Genomic DNA, 24,234 nt, shown 5'->3' on the forward strand with positions numbered 1-24,234 from the left:
GGCTGCTGCTGCTGCGAGACTGGGCTCTGCGTCTGCACCCTGCTCGCCTCGGATTTTATTTTTAAACCAGCAATGTTGTGCAGTCCCGCCTGTTTGAGGTTCTAGTGCGGCTGACAGTTTGGATAAGTGGGTCAAGGTAGGTTACCATGGTGCTGCTGAGGTCGCTTTGAGCTTGGGGCAGGGTGGTGGTGGGGGGGAGTGCAGAGAGAGAGGATGTCTTCATTTCAGCGCCCACAAGAGTCAAAGGTAGCTGTCGGTGTGATAATGTAACCTCTCAAGGCACTGTTGTTTCACTGGGTGAGTATCCCTCTGGTGAATGTTGGAGCAGGAGTCTTGTTGCGGGAATGCTGCTGAGATCTCCAGCTGCTTGTGGGCAATGTCTCATCGTTGGGTTTTGCTTTGTCCACACTCAGTCTCTGGGGTGGGAGACGGTGGTCTTAATATTAGTCTAAGCTGTGTGTCAGCTCCCTGTCAGATCTGCTCGGTGCTGCATTGCTGGCAAATTAACCCCAATACAGAATTGTTACAACCATCTGTTAATTCATTTCTAACTGGGTGGAAATGCACTCTCTCTGTGTGCATCTACACCCCTCATTATCAGCCTGTGTGTTAATGCAAGTATCAAGTTTGCCTCTCGAAGGCGAATTAGCCCCTTTTGAAGTCTGCATGTTAATCTGGGTGCCTGAATCCTGTTTGGGTGTCAGTTGGCACAGAGCAGTCAATGTGTGTGAGACTCTCTCAGTGTGTTTTGTACAATTACACTCACACTGTGCGTGTGCAGATTTATTCAGAAGATTCATCTTCTGGCTGATTGCTGTTGTCATTGCATTTGGGCTGTAAGTTTTCGAAATGAGAAGTACCGTAATTATTGGCGTAGGAGCGCTAGCCACTGCCCTGTTTGCAGAGGTTTCTTGGTGGAACTTTCTTGCCCAGTGGGCTGAGGGAGGATATAAATGGGAGAGCCGCTTAGTGTGAGTTAGAACTGCAATGATCAGTTGCTAGCAGAGTGAGTCGTGGGTCAGAATGATGTCTATAATAAAGGGATTTGCAGCTGAGTTTTTGTCACAGTTGGTGAAGAGTTTATTTAACAGGGAGTGTCAGGAGACCAGGAACAGGAGGATGTATATAGCAGCATGTGGCTCTTTTGAAAGAGGTTCAGGGCCATTCCTTCCTACTCAATCATTCCTCCCTATTTAGAAGTGTCGTGAAATACATTTCAAGTTTGAATACCCATAGAACTCTCCAGTGCAGAAAGAGGCCCTTCGGCCCATCGAGTCTGCACCAAACACAATCCCACCCAGGTCCTACCCCCATATCCCTACATATTATACCCACTAATCCCTCTAACCCACACATCCCTGGACACTAAGGGGCATTTTCTTAGCCTGGCCAATCAACCTAACCCGCACATCTTTGGACTGTGGGAGGAAACCCACGCAGACACGAGGAGAATGTGCAAACTCCACACAGACAGTGACCCGAGCTGGGAATTGAACCCAAGACCCTGGAGCTGTGAAGCAGCAGTGCTAACCACTGCGCCGCCACAGTTTTTGACCTTCCCCTAGGAACCCCGAGTCAGACCTCACTGAAGGCAGCAGATCTATGTGAATGCAGGCAAGTGACTTAACCATGCTGTGCTTAATTCTCACCCAATGAGGCCCGCCTGTCCTCCAGAAAACAATCTCTGGCTGATGATCATTAGGATGTTGGGTTAAGTTTGCCTGGAAATGCTAAGGCCAGCTGTAGCCCCCCTGTAACTTCCCTGGAGGAGTTGGCTAGCGCCGGGGATTCTCTCCAAGTCATTTCTCAGCTGCCAGTTGGTGTGTGTTATCAGTGCTGTGGCCTCACTGAGTGAGTGAATTCCAAATCAGAGCACCAGAATCTGCAACTGGCAGGGAATAACCAGGAGAGTGGATCATTGTGGACGTGGGAGCATTGGAATTTATAAAGAGAGAAAGGCGTGCATTTATATAGCACCCATCGCGGGCACGGGACAGTCCAAAATGATTTGTAAATAAAGTGTTTTTGAAGCCTGTTGTAGGGGAGGAAATGTGGCCAGCAAGTTTTGTGCCGCAAAATCCCACAAATATCAATGTGATAACGAGCAGATAATCTTGTTGAGTGAAGTTGTTGAAGAGTTGAACATTGGCCACTTCACCAGGGAGAACTGCCCTGCTCCCTTTGACCTGACCATCGTTCCCCTTAGAAAGCAGACAAGGGTCACAGTTTAACATCTGACCTGGAAGCTGGGGGATCGTGCTCAGTGCTGGATTGAAATGTCAGGCTTGCTCCTCGAGAAGTGGCAGTGCAGCAGATGATAACAAGCTGGGACACCCCTACGCCAAGGGTAGACAGGCCGGGGAAGAGGCATCTCCTCTGCTGGCCTGGATGGTTCAGCGCTGTTCTCCCATCACCGCACTGAGCGACCACACCAGGGAGAGAGCTCAAAATTACTGTCACAGGTGTAAACATGTCATAAACCCCTGTGAAACTGGAGAGATCGTAGGCTAGCGACTGGATCTGGCACAAAGTTAGACATTTCGTATGAAGGTGCGAGGTGGAAAATAAAGCTGTGTTGAGTCAGATAGCGAAGCAGCAGTTAGTTTGATTTCAGCTGTCACTCTGTTCTGTGTCCCAGGTGTGGGTGTGCTGGCGTTGGACTGGCGTAAACACAGTAAAAAGTCTGACAACACCAGGTTTTAGTCCAACCGATTTATTTAGAACATAGAACATAGAACATTACAGCGCAGAACAGGCCCTTCGGCCCACGATGTTGCGCCGACCAGTTACAAAAACAATGACCCACTAGCCTATACCAATCCCTTTTCGTCCATAAACCTATCCAGAGATCTCTTAAACGCCCCCAAACTAGACGCATTTACAACCGCAGCAGGCAGGGCATTCCAATCCCTCACCACCCGCTGGGTAAAGAACCTACCCCTGACATCAGTCCTATAGCTACCCCCCTTAATTTAAAGCCATGCCCCCTCGTGCTAGCTTTCTCCATCCGAGGAAAAAGGCTATCACTATCCACCCTATCTAAACCTCTAATCATCTTATATGTTTCAATAAGATCCCCTCTTAGCCGCCTTCTTTCCAACGAAAACAACCCTAAATCCCTCAGTCTCTCCTCATAGGACCTCCCCACCATACCAGGCAACATCCTAGTAAACCTCCTCTGCACCCTCTCCAACGCCTCCACATCCTTCTTGTAATGCGGGGACCAGAACTGCACACAGTACTCCAAGTGCGGCCGCACTAGAGTAGTGTACAGTTGCAACATTACACTGCGACTCCTAAATTCAATCCCCCTACCAATAAACGCCAAGACACCGTACGCCTTCTTAACAACCTTATCTACTTGATTCCCAACTTTCAGGGATCTATGTACACACACACCTAGATCCCTCTGTTCATCCACACTATTCAAAGTCCTCCCGTTAGCCCTATACTCGACACATCTGTTGCTCCTACCAAAGTGAATTACCTCACACTTCTCTGCATTAAACTCCATCCGCCACCTCTCGGCCCAGCTCTGCAACCTATCTAAGTCTCCCTGCAGACTATGACACCCTTCCTCACAATCTACCACACCTCCAATTTTGATAATAATTTGATAATAGGCTCTATTATTGTGAGTCTATTATCAAATAAATCGGTTGGACTAAAACCTGGTGTTGTCAGACTTTTTACTCTGTGTCCCAGGGGCAGGAATGTGCAGCTTTACACCAATCACACCCATCACATTGATTTTTACATTTATTGTCCGTGGAACAAAAATGTGGTGTTCTCAAAGAATGGATTGGGATTTGTTAATATCTTTACCCGGAAAGGGGTAGTTAGGAGAGAGACTGGGGAGAGAATAGAGAAGGATGGTGGAGGGAAAGGGGAGGAATGGGGGAGGGGGAACAAGGGAGGGACGAGGCGGGGTCAGGGGTGACGAGAGAGGGAAGGGGGGAGAATTGGGACAGGGAGGGGATGGGGAGGGATTGTAAAGAGCAAGTGAGACATTGGGAGAGAAGGGAAAGGAATGATTGTGAGCGTGAAATGCTAACATGGGTTGCTTGTGAAATAGAGCAGGCACTAAAGTATGTGTGAGTATAAAACAGGATAATAATATAGATAAGTCTAGATGAATCAGGGCCATTAACATACAGGTAAATGTACGTTCCAAACTTGTGTAGAATGAGTATTCACAGACATGCTTGTGCAGTTGTGTACACATCCCAGGGCTTACGGGGAGGATGTGTACACTCTCTCGAAGTGTCACTGCATTCGTTTTTAGGTTGGAGAAGTATCTCGTGGTGCTCAGATTGGAGTTTCTGTTATAATTGAAGTTTCTGTGAACAGTGTGCTGGGACCAACTGAGAGACAAATACGAATGTGTGTATCAGGAGGTGCAGGCAAGCTGGAACCAGACGACCCCTTCTTATTTTTGACAAAGAGTCATCTGGACTCAAACATCAACTCTTCTCTCTACGGACGCTGCCAGACCTGCTGAGATTTTCCAGCATTGTTCTCTTTTAGTGAGTGAGAGAACATAAGAAATAGGAGCAGGAGTAGGCCATCTAGCCCTTCGAGCCTGCCCCACCATTCAATAAGATCATGGCTGATCTGTCATGGCTCAGTTCCACATTCCCGCCCTCTCCCCATAACCCTTAATCCCCTCGCTTATCAAAAACCCATCAACCCGCGTCTTAAAAATATTTAGTGGATGGCTAACTAAGCAATACTGGATGTGTAATTAACAATGATCTTTAAAAGATGATGGGAGAATGGCCACACTAACTTCCTGCGGCTGCTGCTCGTGACCCCCACCCTCTGACAGTCAGTCAGTGCCCCACACGTACCCTCCTCCCCCCTATGAGACAGCAGACAGACTTCTTGCCCCCTAAGTTCCCTTTACCTGCCAGATAGGCAGTGCAGTGAGTGATGGCAGCTCACGCGATGAGACCAGACCACAAAGTCTGATATTGGCATATCTGGGTGGGTGGCACCTCTGCCTACCCCCTGCCTGGATGCTTTCTGGAAATCGCCCTCCCTGCTTTCCTGCTCAGGTGTGGGGTTAAAAATCAGCTCTCAGTGATATCATCAAAAGTCGAGCTGAAACTCTGAGGACCCTGGCCCGGTCTGCCCAGCTCGGATGGAAAGGAGCAGAATAATCCAACACTCTAATCATTACTTTATTAACAAAAGGCAGAAAAGGGTGACATTCGGAGTCTGTCAGGCTTGAGTTTGTAAAGAAATGTGAATTTTACTGCCTTTATAGAAAATTAGGAAATGAATTTTGAGATGTTTGCAGTTGCAGAAGTGTTATAATAAGATGTTGGCATGACGCCAGGGATAGCTCCCTCGCCTCTAGTCACAAGGTTTGTGAGTTCAAGTCTCACTTCAGATATTTGAGCTCCAGCTGTCAGCACTAACAGAGTGCCGCACTGTCATTGGTGCGGTCTTACAGATGAGATGTTAAATCGTGTCTCCATCTGCCCTCTCGGGTAGGTGTACGAAACCTATCAGCATTAATTCAAGGAAAGGTGGAGGATTCTCACCGTGCCAACAATCTCTCAACTAACATCACAAAAAACAGGCAACCTGGTCATTGTCACATTGCTGCCTGCGGGATCTTACTGTGCACAAATCGGCTGCTGTGTTTCCTACATTACACCCCAGTGACTGAACTTCAGAACCACTTGTCAGTGGTTCCCGTTGTGAATTTTAAGAATGCAAACTCTTTTAATGAAATTCCGATTTAATATTAAATCGCGATTGTCGTAGAAATGTACATAGCGGATAGAAGTCAGGGTGATGTGTGGCTTTGAGGGGAACACACAGGTGTTCCCATGCATCTGCTGCCTTTGCCCTGCGAGGTGGTAGAGGTCATGGGTTTGAAAGGTGCTGTGGAAGGAGCCTCTGCTGAGTTGCCTCTTTGTAGATGGTAGATGTAGTTGCCACTGTGTGTGGGTGGTGGAGGGAGTGGATGTCGGTGGTGGATGGGGTGCCAATTAAGAGGGCTTCTTTGTCCTGAATTGTGTTGAGCTTCTTGTGTGTTATTAAAGTTGAAGTCATCTTGACTTGTGCCTTGTGGATGGTAGGCAGGCTTTGGGAAATCAGGAGGTGAGTTATTTGCCACAGGATTCCTAGTCTCTGATCTGCTCTGGCAGTGTTTATATGACTAATCTAGTTCAGTTTCTGGTCAACGGTGCCCCTCAGACTGTTGATAGTGAGGATTCAGCGATGATAATGCCATTGAATGTCAAGAGACAATGGTTAGATCCTCTCTTGTTGGAGATGATCCTTGCCTGGCACTTGTGCAGTGCGAATGTTACTTGCCACTTGTCAACTCAAGTCTGAATATTGCCAGGCCTTGCTCCATACACTTCCGCACCTCTCTCTAAACCATTCCTTAAAGCCTGTATTTTGACCAGGTTTTCTGATCTAATAACTCCTCTTGGAGCTCAGTGTCAGATTTTACGAATCCCTTTGGAGGAGCAGCTTGGGAGATTTTCTGATGAAAAAGGAATATAAATATTCATTGTTGTTGATGTAGATTCAAGGTTAAGAATGTGAAGCTCTAAACATATGCGCAATGTGTGCACCAATTTTATAGAACAGCCTCATATTCCCAGCGAATATTCAAACAGCATAGATAAGGGTCATGGGTGGAGGGGGTACCGGTAATGTTAAAATGGCGGCGCGGGCTCGTTGGGCCGAAGGGCCTGTTTCCCAGGCTGTTTTTGTTCTTTGTTTTGTTAAATATCAAGGCAGCTTACCTCAGAATAATTTATATTTCCAAAGCACAATATACTTTATAACGATTCTCCTTATTTGCTAGTGGACACAATGTAATAGTTTTTTATGGACTATATTTTAAGGAAGTTTACTTGCATTTCTTTAGTACATCATCATATCTTTCTTCAATCTTCAGCAGAGAGTATAGCAGACCTAGCCTGACCCGGGACTGAGCTGGCCAGAACTAAGATTTGCTTCTTCAAACAATGGGGTGACCTTTAGAATAGAGAGGAGCTGATGAGATTAAACAGATTTGATTTCAGAATGGATGGAGATGTTGGCAGATACTGAAAACACAGATCTATCCAATTCCAATATTGGAAGAAAAACAAAGCAAAAACGTTAATAATGTAAGCGAAAAAGTTGAAAAGTATTCGAGTTGTTGGAAGATCTTGATGGAGTTGACTTTATTAGTATCATAGGGACGTGCCAGAATGTTCCCAATCAATGGCACACACTCCTGGATAATGTAAACTGGAAACAAGAGATTCTAACTAGAAACAAAGAGGTGGGCTGTCAGGATGTATAAACTTCAGTCACTGACACGTCAGAGAGCAAAAAATGAATGGACAGACACACGATCACTTTGGGTAGAATTAATCACAGCTATTAATGACGTTTGTCATAGACCCTTAAACTAGCTCAAAAACCCTCATCCAGAACTGCAGGATTGAATGAGGAAGGTTAAAAGATCGGGAGTAACAGTGATTCTGGAGATTTTTAAAAATTCATTCATGGGATATGGGTGTTGCTGGCTGGCCTGCATTTATTGCACATCCCTAGTTGCCCTTGGTGAGCTGCCTTCTTGACCCACAGTGCCGTCAGGGAGGGAATTCCAGGATTTTGACCCAGCGACTGTGAAGGAACGGCGATATGTTTCCAAGTCAGGATGGCGAGGGGTTGGAGTGGAACATGCAGTGTTCCCATGTATCTGCTGCCCTTGTCCTTCTAGATGGAAGTGGTCATGGATTTGGAAGGTGCTGTCTAAGGATCTTTGGTGAATTGCCACAGCGCATCTTGTAGATGGTACACACTGCTGCTACTGAGCGTCGGGGGTGGAGGGAGTGAATGTTTGTGGATGGGGGGGCCAATCAAGCAGGCTGCTTTGTCCTGGATGGTATCAAGCTTCTTGAGTGTTGTTGGAATTTCACCCATCTGGGCAGGTGGGGAATATTCCATCACACTCCTGACTTGTGCCTTGCAGATGGACAGGTTTTGGGGAGTCGGGTGGTGACTTGAACAGAGAAGAAATTGACTGGGACAAAAGTGTCTCTACTTAAGACAGGGATTAGATTTCTCGATTTAGTGGAAGAATTCAACGGCTCAGTTTTCAAAAGAACCAACAAGAGAGGACAATCCCTATCCCAGGGCAAACCAGTCAGCGGGGTGAGGTTTGAAGTATTAGTGATTTGAGATTGCAAGAACTGCAGAGGTTACTGAAATTCAAACACAATTGCCAAATTTTAAGAAACTATCTTCATTTAAAGTGAAGGATGAGAATAAACTGGTTTTCAATTATATTAAAGAGGAAAAGAAACAGACGACAGATGGAATTTTAGCTTTTATTGGTAGAGGGATTGAATTTCGGAGCCGTGAGGTTATGTTACAACTGTACAAAACTCTGGTGCGGCCGCACTTGGAGTATTGCGTACAGTTCTGGTCGCCGCATTATAAGAAAGATGTGGAGGCATTGGAAAGGGTGCAGAGGAGGTTTACCAGGATGTTGCCTGGTATGGTGGGAAGGTCTTATGAGGAAAGGCTGAGGGACTTGAGGTTATTTTCATTGGAGAGAAGAAGGTTACGATGTGACCTAATTGAGGCATACAAGATGACCAAAGGATTGGATAGGGTGGACAGTGAGAGCCTTTTTCCACGGATGGTGATGGCTAACACGAGGGGACATAGCTTTAAATTAAGGGGTGGTAATTATAGGACGGATGTCAGAGGTAGGTTCTTTAGTCAGAGGGTAGCAAGGGCATGGAATGCCCTGCCTGCAGCAGTTGTGGACTCACCAACTTTAAGGGCGTTCAAATGGTCAGTGTATCCATATGGATAACATTGGAATAGTTTAGGTTAGAGGGTCATTAGATTGGTTCCACTGGTCGGCACAACATTGAGGGCCAAAGGGCCTGTACTGCGCTGGAATGTTCTATGTTCTATGAAAAAGAAAGATAGACTTGGGCCACTGACAGTGGATCAGGTAGAGTGGGGTAACTCGTTACAAGGGCTACAAAGGTACAAGGGATGATTCTTACCTCAATTTTTACCAAGGGGGAGACAGTTACTTGATTTTGAAATGGAACAAGATGATATTGCAGAGGAAAGTTATGACACTTTTCACATTAAGACCATTGTTGCTGGAACACTTTGCAATCTTAATGAAGTCTCAGGGGCTAACTGAGATTCAACCACGAATGCTTAATGCAGGAAACTGCAAGAATTCAAGCAAAAGTCTTCCAGAGATCACTGAACACTGGGAGGTCCCTGGGAACTGAGAAGTTAATCCAATTTTTTAAAGGTAGCAAAATTGACCCAGGACCTTTGAATTTGAGGGACTTTGTGAATAAAGTTATTGTAACAGTTATTAAAAGGAAGATCACAGAACATCTGGATAGAACAAAAATCATAAAATATAGCCAATGTGGATTCATGAAGGGAAATCTTATCAGTTGAACCAACTAGATCTCTTTGAATATAAGAACATAAGAAATAGGAGCAGGAGTAGGCCAACTAACCCCTCGAGCCTGCCCCGCCATTCAATAAGATCATGGCTGACCTGAAGTAGATCAGTTCCACTTTCCCGCTCTCTCCCCATAACCCTTAATTCCCTTGTCTGTCAAAAACCTATCTACCCGTGACTTAAATATATTTAGCGAGGTAGCCTCCACCACTTCAACGGGCAGAGAATTCCAGAGATTCACCACCCTTTGAGTGAAGAAGTTCCTCCTCAACTCCGTTCTAAACTGCTCCCCCCCCCCAACCTATCTTGAGGCTGTGCCCTCTAGTCCTCCTATTCTTTCTAAGCGGGAAGAATCTCTCTACCTCTACCCTATCCATCCCCTTCATTATCTTATACGTCTCTATAAGATTCCCCCTCATCCTTCTAAACTCCAACGAGTACAGACCCATTCTATTTAGTCTCTCTTCATCGGCTAAGCCCCTCATCTTTCCAGCCCCTCCATCCCCACACTTTGGAGTGTGACAAAGACATTTGGTGGGGGTTACACTTTGGATTTTAGTAAGGTCTTATAGAGTTTTTCTGGAAAGGCTGGCACCAGAATAAAGAAATTGGAAAACAATAGGAATATTTTCAACGTGCATGTAATTATTGGACCAGTGAGTTAGTGGTGCAGAGATTGCCCGGGGGAGTGTCACGAGAGGGATTCGCTGGGCTGTTTCTGGGGCTCCTTTTGTTTAATATCTTCATAAATGGTTTGTAGCTTGTAACCACAAAGCAAAATGGCTAAATTTAACTAAAGATCCAAAACTAATGAAGGTGGCAGACTGAACATCTGAACAGAAATAGCCGCAGAGGATTGGTGTATATTTGGAAAATTGGGCAGACAGGTGGGAGATGAAATTCAGCTTCGAGAAATGCAAAGTGTTTCTCACGGGGACAAAAATAAATCCAGAAAGAGATATCATTACTTCAATAGAAAATAATGAACATGGAAGATGAGAGATGTGGGGACCCTGATTGACGGTAGATTGAACTGGTCACAGTAATGCTCAGTGGCAGTGAAGGAAGTGGATCAGATGTTGAGATCGGTTCGAAAGTTAACATTCTGCCAACATAGTGAGGTAATGCTGCTATGTTGTAAATCATTGGCACAAGTAATGCTGCTGGAAGTATTTGTCACCAAAACACAACACAATGACTGCAGTTGGAAATCAAGTCGATAAGGTAGTTAGGAAGGCATACGGTGTCTTGGCGTTTATTGGTAGGGGGATTGAATTTAGGAGCCGCAATGTCATGTTGCAACTGTACAAAACTCTGGTGCGGCCGCACTTGGAGTATTGTGTACAGTTCTGGTCCCCACATTATAGGAAGGATGTGGAGGCATTGGAGAGGGTGCAGAGGAGGTTTACCAGGATGTTGCCTGGTATGGAGGGAAGGTCCTAAGAGGAGAGACTCAGGGATTTGGGGTTGTTTTCGTTCGAAAGAAGGCGGCTAAGAGGGGACCTTATTGAAACATATAAGATGATTAGAGGTTTAGATAGGGTGGACAGTGATAGCCTTTTTCCTCGGATGGAGAAAGCTAGCACGAGGGGGTAGAGCTTTAAATTAAGGGGTGGTAGTTATAGGACGGATGTCAGGGGCAGGTTCTTTACCCAGAGGGTGGTGAGGGACTGGAATGCCCTGCCTGCTGCAGTTGTAAATGCGCCTAGTTTGGGGGCGTTTAAGAGATCCGTGGATAGGTTTATGGATGGAAAGGGTTTGGTTTAGGTTAGAGGGTCATTGTTTTTTAACTGGTCGGCGCAACATCGTGGGCCGAAGGGCCTGTTCTGCGCTGTAATGTTCTATGTTCTAGTTATTGAAAAGATATGGAGAACGATCAGAATGTTTGAGGGGAAGGAGGGATTGGATTCAGAGAATGATTGTGTAAATTACAATATTACGAATGGTGTTTTTAGGGGCTGGACAGTTTAAGGAATCACATCAGGCTGTTTCACCTCATCCAGAACAGAGAGAATAAGCTGTATTAAAGTGGGAATAGATTCCGAAGGAACCTGCAGCAACACTGGGCTGGATTTTCCCAGCCCCGTGGTCGTGGGCTTGGAGGCAGGCTGGAGTGGTCTCAGGATAGATCCTCAGCGCAATTCATCCCACAGTCAGGGAACCTTCCCCAGGGGAGAATGGCGAATGGCTCAGCTATGAGCATCATAAGGGTTCACATAATTAATTAGGCATTTTGCAAATTCGCCATCATTTTGCCATTAGCGCTGCAACCCCCTCCCCATCGATGTCCAAATCCACCCCGCCACACGCACAGATTGTCAGCTCCATTGAGGGGGCCTCCTTGGAACAGTCTGGTGGGAGTGTGGGTGGATGGAGGTGGGTGGGGGGGGTGCCATCACAAACCAGATGCACCATTTCTCAAATCCATGTCTGAATTAATGGAAAGTTGCAGTTGTGATTCAGAAAGATCCAGGAGAGATTTATCCCTTCCAGGACTATACATTATTGGTCTAAATGCAAGTTCCGTGACATTAAATGTTTGATTTGATTTATTACTGTTATTGTATTAGCATACAGTGAAAAGTATTGTTCCTTGAGTGCTATACAGGCAAAGCATACCGTACATAGAGAAGGAAAGGAGAGAGTGCAGAATGTAATGTTACAGTCATAGCGAGGGTGTAGAGAAAGATCAACTTAAAGCAAGATAAGTCCATTCTGATGGCAGCAGGGGAGAAGCTATTCTTGAGTCAGTTGGTACGTGACCTCAGACTTTTGTATCTTTTTCCCGACAGAGGAAAGTGAAAGAGAGAATTTTCAGGGTGTGTGGGGTCCTTAATTATGCTGGCTGCCTTTCTCAGGCAGCAGGAAGTGTAGACAGAGTCAATGGATGGGAGGCTGGTTTGTGCGATGGACTGGATTTCGTTCATAGCAAGCTGTGATACAACCAGGAATGTGGAAGCCGTGGAGGGAACCTACAGGTTTCAGTGTCTCCACAGTCTCCGACCTGCCTCTCCTGTACCCACCTCTCCCCATGGGCCTGACGAGGCTCCAGAACTGCCAGCAACAAGACAGCCGATCAGGAGACCGTGTCCAGGAAGATCGCGACCAGTGTGTGAGGAATTGGGGAAGTTAATGTGCAAAATGCATCACAGTTTGGGAAAAACGTCACTGGAAAAATCTTTATGTTGCTGGTTCCGAAGGCTCTCCACCAATGGGGGTCCTTCCTCTCCTCGCATCTGGGTTTGCTGTCGACCAGCTGATGGAGATTTGTCGCTGTGATTAATTCTTATTGGATCTTGTGACTACAGGATGGTAAACGGTGAATAAGTTTAACCTTGGCCTTAGTCTAACACAGCATGTGTCCAAAAGCACTTTCCACCCAGGACTATTTCTTAGTCCGTACAATCCGTAGCCAGAATATGACTGCGCGCGCATCTCTGGAAATGGTACAAAGCTTGGCACTCATTCAGTGAGCAGCACAGAAAGCGAAAAGAGAGCTTGTCATGGAACAGCCTGGAATGCAGTGACTATTCACGCATTGGAAACTATGGTGAGCAGATAGCAGGAAATACTTTAGAACTAGTACTGAGAGATCTTGCATACCCACCTAAAACACTAAGATTACAGAACCCTACAGTGCAGAAAGAGGCCCTTCGGCCCATCGAGTCTGCACCGAACACAATCCCACCCAGGCCCCATATCCCTACATATTATACCCACTAATCCCTCGAACCTACACATCCCTGGACACTAAGGGGCAATTTCTTAGCATGGCCAATTAACCTAACCCACACATCTTTGGACTGTGGGAGGAAACCGGAGCACCCGGAGGAAACCCACGCAGACACGAGGAGAATGTGCAAACTCCACACAGACAGTGACCCGAGCCGGGAATCGAACCCTGGAGCTGTGAAGCAGCAGTGCTAACCCACTGTGCTACCGTGCCACCCCACTGAGAAAGGAGATTGGGCTTTTGTTAAAAAGCAGTGTGGATAGCGGGGATGAATTCAGCCGATATTGCGCTGAGATGACATTTTAGACTGAGAGCTGGACGAGAACTCAAACCTTCAACTCCGAGCTGAGACTGTCACTCATCGAGCCAAGTTGCTATTACCTTTGCAAAATATCCATTTTGACCCCGAGAGGGTTTTGGGAGTGGCGATGGGGCTGGGGGAGTAGATTTAACTCTGGGTTTTATCTGCCCACTTGTCATTGTCATTGTCCAGTGAAAAACCTGCAGGGTAGTGAGTGAGAGTGAACATTCGGGCAGTTGGAGACACCTGAGCAACCTTGATGGGAATGAGGAGATGGTCTGGGAGGGGGGAAAGGGGGGTAATGGGAGGGGACTGGGAAGCTGGAAGACCCTTTAACTCATGCTCCCCCTCTTCCCAAAATCCAAAGGTTTTAAGTGAATCTGAGGGGCCTTGTTGTTGTCGGAGCCAGTTTCAGTGCTGTGAACGGTACGGAAACCTCCACTCTGGCCTGGGATCAAATGCACTCAGGGTCCTGGAGAAGTCAAAGGTCTCCAGAGTTCATTCAGTAACCAGTCTGAGTCCAGCAGTCCAACTGGCCTTAAAACCCACAGCAGGCACAACGTGGGACAGCTCCATTTTTACAGCGCAGCGTTCCATTCCTGTTGAGTGGGCAAAGTTTAAATACTAGCCCCCCCCCAACCCCTCAACTTCACCACACCTCCTCACCTAGTACACCCCTCCGACCCCATCACCCATAAGAACATAAGAAATAGGAGCAGGAGTAGGCCATCTAGCCCTTCGAGCCTGCCCCGCCATTCAATAAGATCATGGCTGATCTGAAGTGGATCAGTTCCACTTTCCCACTTTCTCCCCATAACCCTTAATTCCCTTGTCTATCAGAAACCTATCTACCCGTGACTTAAATATATTGAGCGAGGCAGCCTCCACCACTTCAACGGGCAGAGAATTCCAGAGATTCACCACCCTTTGAGTGAAGAAGTTCCTCCTCAACTCTGATCTAAACTGCCCCCCCTTATCTTGAGGCTGTGCCCCCTAGTCCTGCTGTCCTTTCTAAGCGGGAAGAATCTCTCTACCTCTACCCTATCCATCCCCTTCATTATCTCTAGAGTATTGTGTACAGCTTTGGTCACCTACTTAGAGGAAGGATGTCAATAAGGTTGAAAGAGTGCAGAGAAGGTTCACAAGGATGTTCCCGAGACTTGAGAAACTGAGTTATACCCCTCAAAAAAGGGTGAACAAGATAATTCATCTGCTTATTACAGGATAGTGCGGCCTTAACTTTCCTTGTTGAATATATTTAAGTCACGGGTAGATAGGTTTCTGATAGACAGGAGAAAGCGGGAAAGTGGAACTGATCCACTTCAGATCAGCCATGATCTTATTGAATGGCGGGGCAGGCTCGAAGGGCTAGATGGCCTACTCCTGCTCCTATTTCTTATGTTAACTGAGAACTGCCCCCACCTGCCTCCAAAATCCCTCTCCCCGTTTCTGAATTTGCATTTCCCCCTTTCTCTTCCCTTTAAACTTCCCAGGTTCCCCTGATATTACTCACCCCCGAACAGGGCAAATACAACTAGCCAGGGCAAAGACAACTCTAATCCTGGTTTGCGGCTGTTAATGGTATCAGTTAAGGTTCAGTAAATAACTCTCGCCAGTGAGTCAGGAGGTTTTGGGTTTAAGTCACACCTGGATTTTAGTAGACAGTATAATCCAAGCTAATACATCAGATGCATCTCTTGTGTTCAATGCCCTCTGCTTACATCAGACTTCGATCCAGAGAAAATTACAGCTCAGAAACAAGGCCTTTTGGCCCTTCTTGTCTGTGCTGAACCATTTTTTGCCTCGTCCCACTGACCTGCACCTGGACCATATCCCTCCACACCCCTCTCATCCATGAACCCATCCAAGTTTCTCTTAAATGTTAAAAGTGACCCCGCATTTATCCGGCAGCTCATTCCACACTCCCACCACTCTCTGAGTGAAGAACCCGCACCCCCCCCATGTCCCACCAATATTCCCTTTAAACTTTTCCCCCTTCACCCTTAACCCATGCCCTCTGGTTTTTTTTCTCCCCTAGCCTCAGTGGAAAAAGCCTGCTTGCATTCACTCTATCTATACCCATCAAAATCTTATACACCTCTATCAAATCTCCCCTCATTCTTCTACGCTCCAGGGAATAAAGTCCTAACCTATTCAATCTCTCTCTGTAACTCAGCTTCTCAAGTCTCGGGAACATCCTTGTGAACCTTCTCTGCACTCTTTCAACCTTATTTACATCCTTCCTGTAACTAGGTGACCAAAACTGTACACAATATTCTAAATTCAGCCTCACCAATGCCTTATATAACCTTACCATAACACTCCAACTTTTATACTCGATGCTCCAATTTATAGGTGTTAACTTGTAGGTGTTAACAGGGTATGAAGGTTTTAAATTGCCTGCCACTGATTATTAACCTCATGCAGTGAGAGTATGACTCAGTAGGTAGCGCTCTCACTTCTGAGCCTGAAGGTTAAAAGTTCAAGACCCACCTTGAAGCCTTGACAAAGGGGCCTGGGAAAGTCACAGAAAAGACATTGCACTGGTTCCCTGATTCATCGCTGCTTTTCCAAAAACAATCTTCCCCAGGGAGGCAACTGCTATGCACCTGATGGCAACACATCCAGCAATGGGGGGAAGCGAAAAGAGGCTGGTAATCTGGCAGTTAATCTATTATCATCATTGTGGGTGACGGCCTGGATTGTTAGATGTTGCTGGAGGCAAGATTGTCAGTTAACTTCACCTTTTATTGAACATTACACTAACAATGTATAATACAGACTCAGCAAGATGCTCTACATAGAATCTCTGCTGCCACCTGAACTTACATCACTGATGATGTTGACTATATATTTAACATTAACCCTTGATGCATTTCCCCCCCAGTGCCTCACTCCATTTAATACATAGGACATCGAACCCTACAGTGCAGAAAGAGGCCCTTCAGCCCATTGAGTCTGCACAGAACACAATCCCACCCAGGGCCTACCCCCATATCCCTACATATTATACCGACTAACCTACACATCTCAGGACACTAAGGGGCAATTTCTTAGCATGGCCAATCAACCTAACCCGCACATCTTTGGACTGTGGGATGAAACCCACGCAGACACGAGGAGAATGTGCAAACTCCACACAGACAGTGACCCGAGGCCGGGAATCGAACCCAGGACCCTGGAGCTGTGAAGCAGCAGTGCTAACCCACTGTGCTACCGCGCCGCCCAAATACAGAAGGAGATGTAAGATCCAGCACCTCACATCTCCTTCTATCTCCATCCTTGGTTCTGGGAGATAAACATTGTTCAAAGGGGATCTGTGGAAGTATTTTTTCACTCAGACGGTGGTGGAAATATAGAACACTCTGCCTGAGAGGGTGGTGGAGGCAGGTACTCTGGCAAACTTTAAGAAGCATCTGGATGAGCACTTAAATCACCAAGGCATAAGAGGCTGTGGTTCAAGTGCTGGGAAATTGGTATAGGTTAATATTTGATGGTTAACAGGGCCCTGAAGGGTTTGTTTCTGTGCTGCCTGACTGTATAATCTGTTGTGGTGGTTTCACCAATCCCTCTGACCTTATTCTCAGCTCTCTGATGCTGTGTCGGATTCAAGTTCTCTGCGTTTTAGTTGACTAGCATGACAATCAGCAGATACCAAGGTCTCCCTGTTGATATTGTCTCCCTGCTCGGTGGGGAGTTAGTCCATTCCACTGATGGTCATATTCTTGTCGTTATGAGTGCATTGAATGAGAGATTGAATAGACTGGGTCTGTACTCGTTAGAGTTTAACATAGAACATAGAACATAGAACATTACAGCGCAGAACAGGCCCTTCGGCCCACGATGTTGCGCCGACCAGTTACAAAAACAATGACCCACTAGCCTATACCAATCCCTTTTCGTCCATAAACCTATCCAGAGATCTCTTAAACGCCCCCAAACTAGACGCATTTACAACTGCAGCAGGCAGGGCATTCCAATCCCTCACCACCCGCTGGGTAAAGAACCTACCCCTGACATCCGTCCTGTAGCTACCCCCCCTTAATTTAAAGCCATGCCCCCTCGTGCTAGCTTTCTCCATCCGAGGAAAAAGGCTATCACTATCCACCCTATCTAAACCTCTAATCATCTTATATGTTTCAATAAGGTCCCCTCTTAGCCGCCTTCTTTCCAACGAAAACAACCCTAAATCCCTCAGTCTCTCCTCATAGGACCTCCCCACCATACCAGGCAACATCCTAGTAAACCTCCTCTGCACCCTCTCCAACGCCTCCACATCCTTCTTGTAATGCGGGGTTTAGAAGGCTGAGGGGGGATCTTATTGAGGCTTACAAGATAGTGAAGAGGCTAGATAGGGTAGAGGTAGAGAGATTCTTTCCACTTAGAAAAGATAGCAGGACTAGAGGGCACAGCCTCAAGATAAGTGGGGGGAGGGGAGCAGTTTAGAACAGAGTTCAGTCAAAGGGTGGTGAATCTCTGGAATTCTCTGCCCATTGAAGTGGTGGAGGCTGCCTCGCTGAATATATTTAAGTCACGGGTAGATAGGTTTCTGATAGACAGGGGAATTAAGGGAGAAAGCGGGAAAGTGGAACTGATCCACTTCAGATCAGCCATGATCTTATTGAATGGCGGGGCAGGCTCGAAGGGCTAGGTGGTCTACTCCTGCTCCTATTTCTATTCCTTCTCACTATCCCATTTTCAGTTGCTGCAGGATATGATCTTGGATTTTGTAGCACTTTTCCAGTAATTATCACACCTTTTTTTTGGTGTCTTCCTCTCGATCTGCATTCCCCGTCCTCAGCAGCATCCTGACTGCAGACCTTGTTGAAGCACAGGCTGAATAGAATCCATAGAATGTCCACAGTGCAGAAAGAGGCCATTCAGCCCATCGAGTCTGCACCAACTCCTTCGAAAGAGCATCTTACCCAGGCCCCCTCATATTACAACACCTCATTGACAGCGAGGTGCATTGGGATGTTCAGAGGTTGCGCACAGCGCTATATAAGTTCAGTATTTTACGTAGCGTCAACATGAGCGAAACAAGCTTGCAACTTCTTCCAATTCTTTTCAACTGAGGCGAGCAGTTAACTTCAGCCGAGTGTCTCTCCCCCTCGTGTAGAGCCCCGATTGTAAGCTTGATGTTGACGATATGATGGGTGGAATCATAGAACCCCTACAGTGCAGAAAGAAGCCCATCGAGCCTTCACCAAACACAATCCCATCCAGGCCCTTGTCACGTAACCCCACATAGTTACCCTGTTAATCCCCCTGACTCTAAGGGGCAATTTAGCATGGCCAATCAACCTAACCTGGACACCTTTGGACTATGGGATGAAACTGGAGCACCCAGAGGAAAGCCACGGGGAGACACAGACAGTGACCCAAGGCCAGAGTTGAACCCTGGTCCCTGGCGCTGTGAGGCAGCAGTGCTAACCACTGTGCCACCGCACCTGACTGTTCTGTGACTCACCACTGCCTCTAATGGGAGAATGGGCTGGATTTTTGTGTCCCTGTTGCCCCAGCAATGGTGACTGAGGGTATCATGCTCCAGAGTTCCTTATCTCAACTCTTTTGCCTTTAAACCACTCAACGAAACATTCCACTTTCACCAAACTATTGGACATCTCACCTAATATATTCTTAAAAGGCTGGATGTCAGATCTGTATTGGATAACAACATAAAGTGGGATCAAAGCTGGGACTTTTCTGATCTCTGCAGATTAAGGTTAAGCCAATGTGCACCAACGCTGTACTGTTTTATTCACTCCAATATCATAGGGCTGTTTTGACTTTGATTCATGGAAGAATGATTGTAATTTTAATAATCTAATTTCTATTCAACCAAATGAGCTGTGTTTATATCTTTATAAATATGTTCAAGGTGATGGGTACCAAAAAGACATTAAACATCTTCCCAATTATTCATTCAGTACCATGATTAAACATTCCCAGCACAGGTAAAACAAACGGTTAGATCGAGAATAACATGCCCTCTGAAATGGCCTAGTTCAAGGGCAATTAGGATTAGCCAGTGGTGCCCACATCCCATCAATCAATTAAAAAAGGTATAACATGGGGTTAGATACAGAGTAAAGGTCCCTCTACACTGTCCCCCATCAAACACTCCCAGGACAGGTACAGCACGGGGTTAGATACAGAGTAAAGCTTCCTCTACACTGTCCCCCATCAAACACTCCCAGGACAGGTACAGCACGGGGTTAGATACAGAGTAAAGCTTCCTCTACACTGTCCCCCCATCAAACACTCCCAGGACAGGTACAGCACGGGGTTAGATACAGAGTAAAGCTCCCTCTACACTGTCCCCCATCAAACACTCCCAGGACAGGTACAGCACGGGGTTAGATACAGAGTAAAGCTCCCTCTACACTGTCCCCATCAAACACTCCCAGGACAGGTACAGCACGGGGTTAGATACAGAGTAAAGCTCCCTCTACACTGTCCCCATCAAACACTCCCAGGACAGGTACAGCACGGGGTTTGATACAGAGTAAAGCTCCCTCTACACTGTCCCCCCATCAAACATTCCCAGGACAGGTACAGCACGGGGTTAGATACAGAGTAAAGCTCCCTCTACACTGTCCCCCCATCAAACACTCCCAGGACAGCTACAGCACGGGGTTAGATACAGAGTAAAGCTCCCTCTACACTGTCCCCCATCAAACACTCCCAGGACAGGTACAGCACGGGGTTAGATACAGAGTAAAGCTCCCTCTACACTGTCCCCATCAAACACTCCCAGGACAGGTACAGCACGGGGTTAGATACAGAGTAAAGCTCCCTCTACACTGTCCCCATCAAACACTCCCAGGACAGGTACAACACGGGGTTAGATACAGAGTAAAGCTCCCTCTACACTGTCCCCCATCAAACACTCCCAGGACAGGTACAGCACAGGGTTAGATACGGAACCTGGAACTGTTATTCCATATGACCATCCCTCGATGAGATAGCAGAGTGAATGGGTGAAGGTAAATAATAAGATAAGGAAGGAATTGGATTCAGTGGGCGGGATTTTCCTTCCACGCTCATCCTGAAAACATAAAATCCCGCTTGAGGTCAGTGGACCTTTCCATGGTCCGATAATAAAATTCCGGCCTATAGCTGCCTTGATTGAAAAAAGAAATTCCAACCAGGAATTTGCTGGGAGTTGCTGTCTCACACTGCTGACCCTCAGGGAAGGTCGGTGGGATATGTGTGTCTCAGCGGCACTCATTCCCAGCTCAGAGCCTTCGAAGCTTACAGCATGGAAACAGGCCCTTCAGCCCAACTTGTCCATGACACCCTTTTTGTTTAAACCGTGAAGCTAGTCCCAATGCCCGCATTTGGCCCATATCCCTGTATTACCCACGTAACTGCCTGGAGAGACACCTCGGAGGATATTACTGGCCCACACTGGCTTCACCTGGGAACCTGAGTCAGCGCCGAGAACCCGCTCAATAGATCTCACCTGCAATGCTTCTGTAACAGCCCCTTAAGTGGATGTGAGTTTCCTGCACAAGCTATCTAATATGTAATAATACAGTCAGACACTGATCTGTTCTCAGTCAGGGAGGATACATGCAGCCGTGGGCAAGATAGAGAGGGCAGCAGGAAGCTGCTGAGAGCCAGCTGAGTATTCATTCCTGGAATAGGGTTACAGCAATACAAAGAAACGTAGAAAGATTTAGCACAGAGAGGAAGGCCATTTGGCCCAACAACTCCATACCAGCTGATAAACAGAAACCCAGCCTCATCTCACTCTCCAGCTCTCATTTTCTTGCTCTGCAGGTTACAGTGCCTAAAGTTCATATCCGAGTGGGTTTTTTAAAACGGTTCCTGCCTCTCCCATTCATTCAGGCAGTGAGTTCCAACACCGGTAGCACAGTGGGTTAGCACTGCTACTTCACAGTTCCAGGGTGCTGGGTTCGATTCCCGGCTCGGGTCACTGTCTGTGTGTGGAGTTTGCACATTCTCCTCGTGTCTGCGTGGGTTTCCCCCAGGCATTCCAGTTTCCTCCCACAGTCCAAAGATGTGCGGGTTAGGTTGATTGGCCGTGCTAAGAAATTGCCCCTTAGTGTCCAGGGATGTGTAGGTTAGAGGGTATTAGTGGGTATAATATGTAGGGATATGGGGGTAGGGCCTGGGTGGGATTGTGTTCGGTGCAGACTCGATGGGCTGAAGGGCCTCTTTCTGCATTGTCGGGTTCTATGATTCTATGGTTAGCACTGCTGCTTCACAGCTCCAGGATTCTGGGTTCGATTCCCGGCTCGGGTCACTGTCTGTGTGGTTTGCACATTCTCCTCGTGTCTGCGTGGGTTTCCTCCGGGTACTCCGGTTTCCTCCCACAGTCCAAAGATGTGCGGGTTAGGTTGATTGGCCGTGCTAAGAAATTGCCCCTTAGTGTCCAGGGATGTGTAGGTTTGAGGGTAAAATATGTAGGGATATGGGGGTAGGGCCTGGGTGGGATTGTGGTCAGTGAAGACTCGATGGGCTGAAGGGCCTCTTTCTGCACTGTAGGGTTCTATGATTCTACCAGCTCCCTCCCCACCCTCCATTTTTCAACTCCCCTCCAATCCTTCTGCCAGTGAGGAGAGTTCTTTGTATCCAGTCTGTCCAGCCCTCTCATCATTCGAGCTGCTGCAATGAAATCTTCTCTCAGCAGTCTCTACACCAGAGCGAAAAGCTCAGCAGGGCAATCTTTCTTCAGGGAGAATTCTGCGTTTGCTGTCAACTTCCTGGTCAATCCCTCCTGATTAGAGTGCTGTAAATATGGAATGACAGATACACTGATCGATACGGCAATACCTGATAAAATATCACGTTAAAATAGAGTACAAAGCAACGCCAACACTTGTTCCAGAATGTAGAGATAGAGTAAAGATGTATGCTGCTGATAGTTACACTGAATATTATCCACAATAAACCCCTGCCCTCGCTCACCAAACACTCACATCTTAATTCTCCCTTAACTGAAACTGTTTCTCGATTTTCAGAAGGCGTTTGATAAGGTGCCGCACAAGAGGTTATTGCAGAAGGTCAGGGGACATGGAGTTGGGGGTAGGGTGTTAGCGTGGATAGAGGATTGGTTGTCAAATAGGAGGCAGAGAGTGGGGGTCAATGGGTGCTATTCGGATTGGCGGTTGGTGACTAGTGGAGTGCCCCAGGGGTCGGTGCTGGGACCTCAGCTATTTACCATTTATATAGATGATCTGGAGGAGGGAACCGAGTGTATGGTGTCAAAATTTGCTGATGACACAAAGATTGGTGGAACAGCAAATTGTGCGGAGGGTGTGGAAAGTCTGCAGAGGGATCTAGATAGGCTGAGCGAGTGGGCGAGGACCTGGCAGATAGAATACAATGTTGGCAAGTGTGAGGTTATCCACTTTGGTAGGAATAATAGTAGGAAGGACTACTATTTACAGGGCGAAAAGCTGCAGCATGCTATGGTGCAGAGGGACCTGGGGGTCCTTGTGCATGAGTCGCAAAAACCCAGCCTACAGGTGCAGCAGGTGGTCAGGAAGGCGAATGGGATGCTGGCCTTCATAGCGAGGGGGATTGAATATAAAAGTAGGGAGGTCTTGCTGCAACTGTACAGGGCACTGGTGAGGCCGCAGCTGGAGTACTGTGTGCAGTTTTGGTCGCCACACTTACGCAAGGATATTTTGGCCTTGGAGGGAGTGCAGAGGAGGTTTACTAGGCTGATGCCGGAGTTGAGGGGGTTGAGCTATGAGGAGAGGCTGAATAGACTGGGCTTGTACTCGTTAGAGTTTAGAAGAATGAGGGGAGATCTCATTGAGACGTATAAGATGATGAAAGGGATGGATAGGGTAGAGGTGGAGAGGCTCTTCCTGCTCAGAAAGGACAGTAGGACTAGAGGGCACAGCCTCAAGATAAAGGGGGGGCGTTTTAGAACGGAGTTGAGGAGGAACTTCTTTACTCAAAGGGTGGTGAATCTCTGGAATTCTCTGCCCTTTGAAGTGGTGGAGGCTACCTCACTAAATATATTTAAGTCACGGGTAGATAGGTTTTTGGTAGACAAGGGGATTAAGGGTTATGGGGAGAGGGCGGGAAAGTGGAACTGATCCAGTTCAGATCAGCCATGATCTTATTGAATGGCGGGGCAGGCTCGAAGGGCTAGATGGCCTACTCCTGCTCCTATTTCTTATGTTCTTATGAAATTAGGTCAGTCTCCTTCCAACACAAAGTTTGGATTATAACCAATACTCACCCAGAGACACAGCCTGAATATTTCAGATGGCAGGACCCAGTCCTCCTGAGAACACTTTTTGAATATTCCATTACCTGCTCCCACGGAGATGAAAGGAGATCTGAGAGGGAACTGGCAACGGTTCCAGTCTCAGTGGGAAAAAAATGATGAGATTGCCACAGAGTTGGGCAAGAACGCTGAACACAGAAGAGAAGCAATAAAAGCAAATCGGGGCACACACCGGAAATCTGGAATAAAGATAGAGAGCATTGGAAATACTCAGCACATCTGGCAGCATCTGTGGAGAAGGGAGGTTCTTCTTCATACTTGGCTCAAAATATTTACTCTGTTTCTCTCCACAGCTGCTGTCAGACCTGGTCTGCATTCCCAGCACTTTCTATCTTCATAATGAGAGTAGCAATTCCGTTTTAACTCTGGGAACAAACTGTATTGCATCTTATCCCTCAGTACGGAGCAGAAAAGCAAGTTGTTGGAAACCTGGAAGCCTTGTAATCCAAACTGAA

General features: G+C 46.9%; 1 protein-coding gene across 2 annotated transcripts in view; it reads left to right on the plus strand.

Annotated features, from left to right (window-relative positions):
* The first annotated feature begins 245 nt into the window (after nt 1–245).
* The window catches only part of rims3 (regulating synaptic membrane exocytosis 3), a 229,565-nt gene continuing 205,576 nt past the window's right edge, over nt 246–24,234 (plus strand). For both annotated transcript variants that reach the window (XM_080211686.1, XM_080211687.1), the window contains exon 1: nt 246–297. The gene's annotated coding sequence lies outside the window, so the exon portion shown is untranslated. The remainder of the gene's footprint in view (nt 298–24,234) is intronic.

Source organism: Carcharhinus amblyrhynchos, chromosome 24 (genome assembly GCF_965287045.1).
Source record: "Carcharhinus amblyrhynchos chromosome 24, sCarAmb.v2.hapA, whole genome shotgun sequence".
Taxonomy (NCBI): Eukaryota; Metazoa; Chordata; class Chondrichthyes; order Carcharhiniformes; family Carcharhinidae; genus Carcharhinus; species Carcharhinus amblyrhynchos.